Here is a 7951-nt window from a genome sequence, read left to right on the forward strand (position 1 = left end):
AACGGATCAGATCGGGAGAGCCGAAAGAAGGAATCCCATTAGGTGTGAAGAATATAAACGGCGCACATGCGCGGCTTGAATGCGCGCATATGCGCGGAACGTCCTGAGAGTTCGGCGCACATGCGCGGCGGAAGGCGCGCATATGCGCGAGTAAGGGAATGTGCGAGACAGAACATCTCGCGCATATGCGCGAGAAATGTCGCGCATATGCGCGAGAGGATAAACCACAAGGTGCCGGGCAGAAAGCCAGGCGCATATGCGTGACCTTGTGCGCGCATATGCGCGAGGCATGCAAAACGAAAGGATGCCACTTGCCATCACCGTGCGATGTGTATATGTATATATACATATATAAGCAGCGTCAAATTCTCAGAAATAAGAAGAAGAGAGGAACCGAAGCTCCAAGTTCCTGATGTGCGAAAATTGAATGCCACGCAAATTCCGTCTGTCTGATTTTGAATCCGAGTACGGTATCGTGTTACTAGCGACGACAGCTACAACTGGACGTAAGTTTTGTTACGTTTAGACATGATTTGAATTTATGATATTGTCAGAATTGAATATGAATCAGATATGATGTTCCTGCTACAGTAGGCATTGTATAATTGAAGTTAGATTAAAGAATAGACTGGTTATACAATTATTATTAATTTCAGAGTTGATTTAGTTGAGATTCTATATCAGAGTTGTGTTATTATTCAAATTTTGAATTGTACGGATACTGATTATGTATTCTGGTATTATATCTGTGATGTTGAGATTGACGAGGTATCAAGACTGTATTGTTATGCTGTCGAAACATCAGTAGATTGATATTGATCAGATTCAGTATTGATTGAGATTGATCAGATTCAGTAATGATTTCGATTGTATCGTGATATCATTGATATGAATTAGATTGTACCTTGTTCAGATATGAATCAGATTATATAACGATTTGAGTATTGATCAGAACGGGTCTTGAATTGAGTTATATACTGATATGGTATTTATGTGACTTGTCATTGCCAGACTGGGTATGGACAAATTGACATACAAGACTTCGTCTTCATCAGATCGTGAATAGAAAGGTATAAATAAATGTTGATTCGGGATTGCACAACTCGAGTTAGGTTTGACTTGAGTTTCCCAAAATCACATACTTTACTTTATTGCATTGATATTTGCAGATTATCATATTGATATGTTTAGTCTATTGAATTATAGCAGAGCCAGAGTTTTAGTCTAGGGCAGATCAGCCTAGCTAGGGCAGAACCGCAGAGTCTTTGACAGAACCGCGTAGACTCTAGACTTACGGTGTATCGATGAGCTTAGATGTAGATCGACGTCTATTGTAGACATTCGATACAGCATACCAAAGTCTAAATTAGATCAGGATCCCTAGATTAGAATGAGAGATGAGTCGAGTCTTAGATATTGAGACTAGAATTTGATTTACAGATCCGTATTGATTTATGTTTCGTAGATTACGATTCATGTTTTATTTACAGACTGGTATTGATACATGTTGTTTGATTATGCTACATGTGATAAGATATAATTCATGCTTTTATGTTAATTCAGTTAACTGCATGTATACATTTTTATACTGGGATTTATTCTCATCGGAGTATCCGACTGTTGTCTTGTTTTGTATGTGTGCATGACAACAGGTGGGACAGGATCGGGGTCAAGAAGATGATGAGAGAAGACGAGTTTAGAGTGGTGATTCCGGACTTATTGTAGATTTGGTTTAATACTTAAAATTTAGTAGTTGAACCTTAGACTGGTTTGAATAATTATTGTACATTATTGAACTTATATAATGAGATGTATATTAGTTACATTCCATTACGCTCCTCACTTGCATTTTAAAAAGAAAAAATTTTAGACCCTGATTATCTGAATTGATAATTAACTCCCAAAGATGATTAAGAAAACAATTAGCGTCCGGGACCCCACAACAGGTGGTATCAGAGCGATAGATCCTTTAGACTGAGATAGAAGAGAATGAGCGGGGTAGATAGATTGAGTTTTCTTTCCTTGCATGTGATTGCTAGCATGAGAATTATTTTAATGTTGAACGACATTGCGTATGCTAGCATGACATTATGCTTTACTGCTTCGAAATACATGGTTACCTTATTATCTGATTTGAGTTGGTATTATGTATTATTGAGTATGAATCAGATCTGATTCATGATCAGCAGTAAGATGATCAGAGAAAGATTTGGAACAGATTTGTAGTATTTGAGTACTAATGTTTTTATAAGCAGATATACCTCCACGGAGAATTCCAGAAAGGGGTAGTACTTCGACTGAACAGATAGATGTATCAGAAACTCAGATGGAAATACAGTTGAAAGAATTTCAAGTATTTCAGCCGCCGATCCTGAGTGGTACCGAAACGTCTGAAGATTGTGAGAACTGGTTTGATGACATAGAAATACTGTTTGATTTACTTAATTATTCAGATGAGCAGAGAATTAAACTGATATTCCACTAGTTACGAGAGACTGCCAGGAGTTGGTGGATTACAAGTAAAAGAATGCTAGAACAGAGAGGTACAGTGATTTCGTGGGAAATATTCAGAACTGAATTTTATCGAAGATTTTTCTCAGTTTCGTACCGAGAGGACAAGAAAGCAGAGTTTGAGAACTTGAGACAAGGTCAACTGAATATTGAAGAATATGTTGCTAAATTCTCTACTCTACTGCGTTTTGCTCCTAATGTAATTGGAAATGATGAAGCTGTAGCGGATCAGTTCATTAGAGGATTGAACTCGGAGATAGTTGCATTGATGAATATGCAGCGACCTTATCATTTTTCTGATGCCTTGAGTAAAGCGAAGAGAGCGGAGGCGAGTCTGATTAGACAACTAAAAAGGGTGTGTGCGATGCAACCCCAGACATAGCAATCCCCTCTCCGATTTGATCGCGGCAGCACGAGTGGAAAGCAAGATTTGCTGAAAGCTTGAAAGAAACCTTTCAAGAAGTTAAGGAGCGGACTGAGCGGTTCAACTAGCTCCAGTGGTTCCAGCTCAAGTTATACTGGAGTGTATTGCAGGATTTGCGGAGGGAGACATTCCCCAGGGCAATGCCAGAGAGTGACTGGTAGTTGTCGTATCTGCCGACAGCCGGGACACTTTGCTAGAGTTTGTCCCCAGAGAGATTCCCGCAGATTTCAGAGAGCTAGACCATCTGGTGGTAGTGACCGAGGAACAGACCCAAGAGGCACTTGATGATATAGTGGCAGGTACTGTTCTTTTATGATTATATTTCATATGTATTGATATATATTAATACATTTCTTACAATTGTCTCTGACTGAGTTGCATTGATATATACGGTACCTGTTGGGTCTGTATTGCGGTAGTATTAATTTTTGTACCTTCTGGGAAAGAAAAATTGATATCAGAGATTTCTGTGATATATTGTATACTACAGTAAGATGAGAATGAGATCGAGTTAAATTATGATGTACTTGTGTTTTCTGATTTGATTGCATGATTGACATTAATATGCTGAACAAGTACAGAACTATTATAGATTCCTTTCAGGAGAGTATAAGATTCAAACCAGATATGGCTGATGAGTAGAGATTTCACGGTAAGGATTCTAGATTCAGAATTCCTTTGATATTTATGTTGTCTAGGGACTCGATTGTTGCAGAAAGGAGCAGATGGCATCCTTATGTATTCAGTAGACATACTGAAATCGAGTCTAGCATTGGCAGATTTGCCAATGATGTACGAGTTAGCTGATGTTTGCCCAGATAAGATTTCAGATTTGCTTTATATCAGAAAGATAGATTTCAGAATTGAATTGAGACCAGATACTGTTTACTGTTTTAGAATTCAGTACAGAATGATATTGAATGTCCAGAATGACACTGAATGAATTGAAAGAATTAAAAGATCAGTAGAAGAGTACCGACCAGGAGTTACATCTGATTTATTGTTTCTCTTTGGCATATTTCAGTATGTTCAGAGATATTCTGATGATTTCATGCTCGTTGTATCTATGATATTTTGATATATTCGCAGCATCTGATTGATTGAATCGAATAACTGAAGATTGAATGGGATATTCTGAGAAATGTGATTATTGTATACAGAAATTTTTTCAGATATGAATTCTGCTTGAAACAAATTGTATTCAGAGTATTTATTTTGAAATGATTTATTTATTTATTTAAATCTGAAATGATTTATTTATTTATTTAAAGATGATTATAGACGGAACGTATCAGATCGGGAGAGCCGAAAGAAGGAATCACATTAGGTGTGAAGAATATAATCGGCGCACATGCGCGGCTTGAATGCGCGCATATGCGCGGAACGTCCAGAGAGTTCGGCGCACATGCGCAGCGGAAGGCGCGCATATGCGCGAGTAAGGGAATGTGCGAGACAGAACATCTCGCGCATATGCGCGAGAAATGTCGCGCATATGCGCGAGAGGATAAACCACAAGGTGCCGGGCAGAAAGCCAGGCGCATATGCGCGACCTTGTGCGCGCATATGCGCGAGGCATGCAAAACGAAAGGATGCCACTTGCCATCACCGTGCGACGTGTATATGTGTGTGTATATATATAAGCAACGTCAAATTCTCAGAAATAAGAAGAAGAGAGGAACCGAAGCTCCAAGTTCCTGATGTGCGAAAATTGAACGCCACGCAAATTCCGTCTGTCTGATTTTGAATCCGAGTACGGTATCGTGTTACTAGCGACGACAGCTACAACTGGACGTAAGTTTTGTTACGTTTAGACATGATTTGATTTTATGATATTGTCAGAATTGAATATGAATCTGATATGATGTTCCTGCTACAGTAGGCATTGTATAATTGAAGTCAGATTAAAGAATAGACTGGTTATACAATTATTATGAATTTCAGAGTTGATTTAGTTGAGATTCTATATCAGAGTTGTGTTATTATTCAAATTTTGAATTGTACGGATACTGATTATGTATTCTGGTATTATATCTGTGATGTTGTGATTGACGGGGTATCAAGACTGTATTGTTATGCTGTCGAAACATCAGTAGATTGATATTGATCAGATTCAGTATTGATTGAGATTGATCAGATTCAGTAATGATTTCGATTGTATCGTGATATCATTGATATGAATTAGATTGTACCTTGTTCAGATATGGATCAGATTATATACCGATTTGAGTATTGATCAGAACGGGTCTGGAATTGAGTTATATACTGATATGGTATTTATGTGACTTATCATTGCCAGACTGGGTATGGACAGATTGACATACAAGACTTCGTCTTCATCAGATCATGAAGAGAAAGGTATAAATAAATGTTGATTCTGGATTGCACAACTCGAGTTAGGTTTGACTTGAGTTTCCCAAAATCACATACTTTACTTTATTGCTTTGATATTTGCAGATTATCAGATTGATATATTTAGTCTATTGAATTATAGTAGAGCCAGAGTTTGAGTCTAGGGCAGATCAGCCTAGCTAGGGCAGAACCGCCGAGTCTTTGACAGAACCGCATAGACTCTAGACTTGCGGTGTATCGATGAGCTTAGATGTAGATCGACGTCTATTGTAGACATTCGATACAGCATACCAAAGTCTAAATTAGATCAGGATCCCTAGATTAGAATGAGAGATGAGTCGAGTCTTAGATACTGAGACTAGAATTTGATTTACAGATCCGTATTGATTTATGTTTCGTAGATTACGATTCATGTTTTATTTACAGACTGGTATTGATACATGTTGTTTGGTTATGCTACATGTGATAAGATATAATTCATGCTTTTATGTTAATTCAGTTAACTGCATGTATACATTATTTATACTGGGATTTATTCTCACCGGAGTATCAGGCTGTTGTCTTGTTTTGTATGTGTGCATGACAACAGGTGGGACAGGATCGGGGTCAAGAAGATGATGAGAGAAGACGAGTTTAGAGTGGTGATTCCGGACTTATTGTAGATTTGGTTTAATACTTAAAATTTAGTAGTTGAACCTTAGACTAGTTTGAATAACTGTTGTTCATTATTGTACTTATATACTGAGATTTATATTAGTTACATTCCATTACGCTCCGCACTTGCATTTTAAAAAGAAAAATTTTTAGACCCTGATAATCTGAATTGATAATTAACTCCTAAAGATGATTAAGAAAACAATTAGCGTTCGGGACCCCACAACTCCGAAGTTAAGAGTGCTTGGGCGAGAGTAGTACTAGGATGGGTGACCCCTTGGGAAGTCCTCGTGTTGCACCACTTTTCGTGTTTTTCTATTTTTGATTACTTGTTGACAGACGATTTTCGGCTCAAATCATCGGAATCTCGATCAGGACCAGATAAGACATGTGAAATCAACGTAGCTCGGACACTGCCGGATTTAGACAAAATTGTAGCCTAATTTGATTGTAAACAGGCAAACGAACGAAACTCATTACTCCGCACTGAGCTGGCGAGATTTTAGCCGAATTCCTTCTCTAAGACCCTCTAATTTGCGATTTTCCGCTTCTGTTAAGCTTTCGTTTCCTCGAGAAATCCGCATAGGAAGTTCGAAATTCGATTTCGGTTCCATTTTATCGTATCCCAAGCATAATAATAGCTTTACATTTGTTATTTTCATCTTCTTATTTTTTTCTATTTTCTGGGAACATTAAGCAATTTTTGTTATCGTGAGCCGGTTCTGTGCGGAAGGGTATGACGCAGATTACTCCGGAGACGGTTAACTCATTAAAAACAATTATTTCGACTGTTTTATGCATAATTTACGTAAACGGTTGCGACACGAGGACTGCCCAGAGAGGTCACCCAACCTAGCTCTGCCATTGCGCCAGAACGCTTAACATCATGGTTCTGATTGGGCGAGAGCAGTGCCGCTGTTGTCCATCACCGCCCGCTCCACACGTACTCGAGGAATATAAGAATAAACATCCCACTCAATTTCGAGTGCGATCATACCATCACTAATGCACCGGATCCCATCAGAAATCCGAAGTTAAGCGTGCTTTGGCGAGAGCAGTACTAGGATGGGTGACCCCCTGAGAAGTCCTCGTGTTACACCCCTTTTCGTGTTTTTCTATTTTTGATTACTTGTTGACAGAAGATTTTCGGCTCAAATCATCTGAATCTCGATCGGGACCAGATAAGACATGTGAAATCAACGTAGCTCGGGCACTGCCGGATTTGACAAAATTGTAGGCTAATTTGGTTGTAAACGGGCAAACGAACGAGACTCATTACTCCGCAATGAGGTTGCGAGATTTTAGCCGAATTCCTTCTCTAAGACCCTCTAATTTACGATTTCCGCTTCTGTTAAGCTTCCGTTTCCTCGAGAAATCCGCTTAGGAAGTTCGAAATTCGATTCCGGTTCCATTTTATCGTATCCTAGGCATAATAATAGCTTTACATTCGCCATTTCTTCTTCTTATTTTTTTTCTATTTTCTGGGAACATTTAGCGATTTTTTTTGTCGTGGGCCGGTTCTGTGCAGAAGGGTATGATGCAGATTACTTTGGAGACGTTTAACTCATTAAAATAATATTATTTCGACTGTTTTAGCCTTAATTTACGTAAATGGTCGCGACACGAGGACTGCCCAGGGAGGTCACCCATCCTAGCTATGCCATCGCGCAGACCGCTTAACTTCATGGTCTTATTGGGCGAGGAGCAGTGCCGCATGTTGCCCAACGCCGCCCGCCTCACACGTACCTGAGGGATATAAAAATCAACATCCCACTCAAATGGTCGGGTGCGATCATGCCAGCACTAATGCATCGGATTCCATCAGAACTCCAAAGTTAAGCGTGCTAGGGCGAGAGAAGTACTAGGAAGGGGACCCCCTGGGGGAAGTCCTCGTGTTGCAGCCTTTTCGTGTTTTTCTATTTTGATTACTTGTTGACAGACTCTTTTTCCTGCTCAATCCATCTGAATCTCGATGCGTGACCAGATCAGACATGTGAAATCACGTAGCTCGGG

General features: G+C 39.2%; 1 non-coding gene and 1 pseudogene across 1 annotated transcript; both read left to right on the forward strand.

The window, feature by feature from the left end:
- The first annotated feature begins 6921 nt into the window (after positions 1 to 6921).
- On the forward strand, positions 6922 to 7040 carry LOC142508754 (5S ribosomal RNA). Its single transcript, XR_012806957.1, has one exon. It is a non-coding gene; the product is annotated as a 5S ribosomal RNA (ribosomal RNA).
- A 682-nt stretch (positions 7041 to 7722) lies between these two features.
- Positions 7723 to 7842, forward strand: LOC142511568 (5S ribosomal RNA; annotated as a pseudogene).
- Positions 7843 to 7951: the final 109 nt, after the last annotated feature.

The sequence above is a fragment of the Primulina tabacum genome, chromosome 10 (genome assembly GCF_025594145.1).
Source record: "Primulina tabacum isolate GXHZ01 chromosome 10, ASM2559414v2, whole genome shotgun sequence".
In the NCBI taxonomy this organism is placed as follows: Eukaryota; Viridiplantae; Streptophyta; class Magnoliopsida; order Lamiales; family Gesneriaceae; genus Primulina; species Primulina tabacum.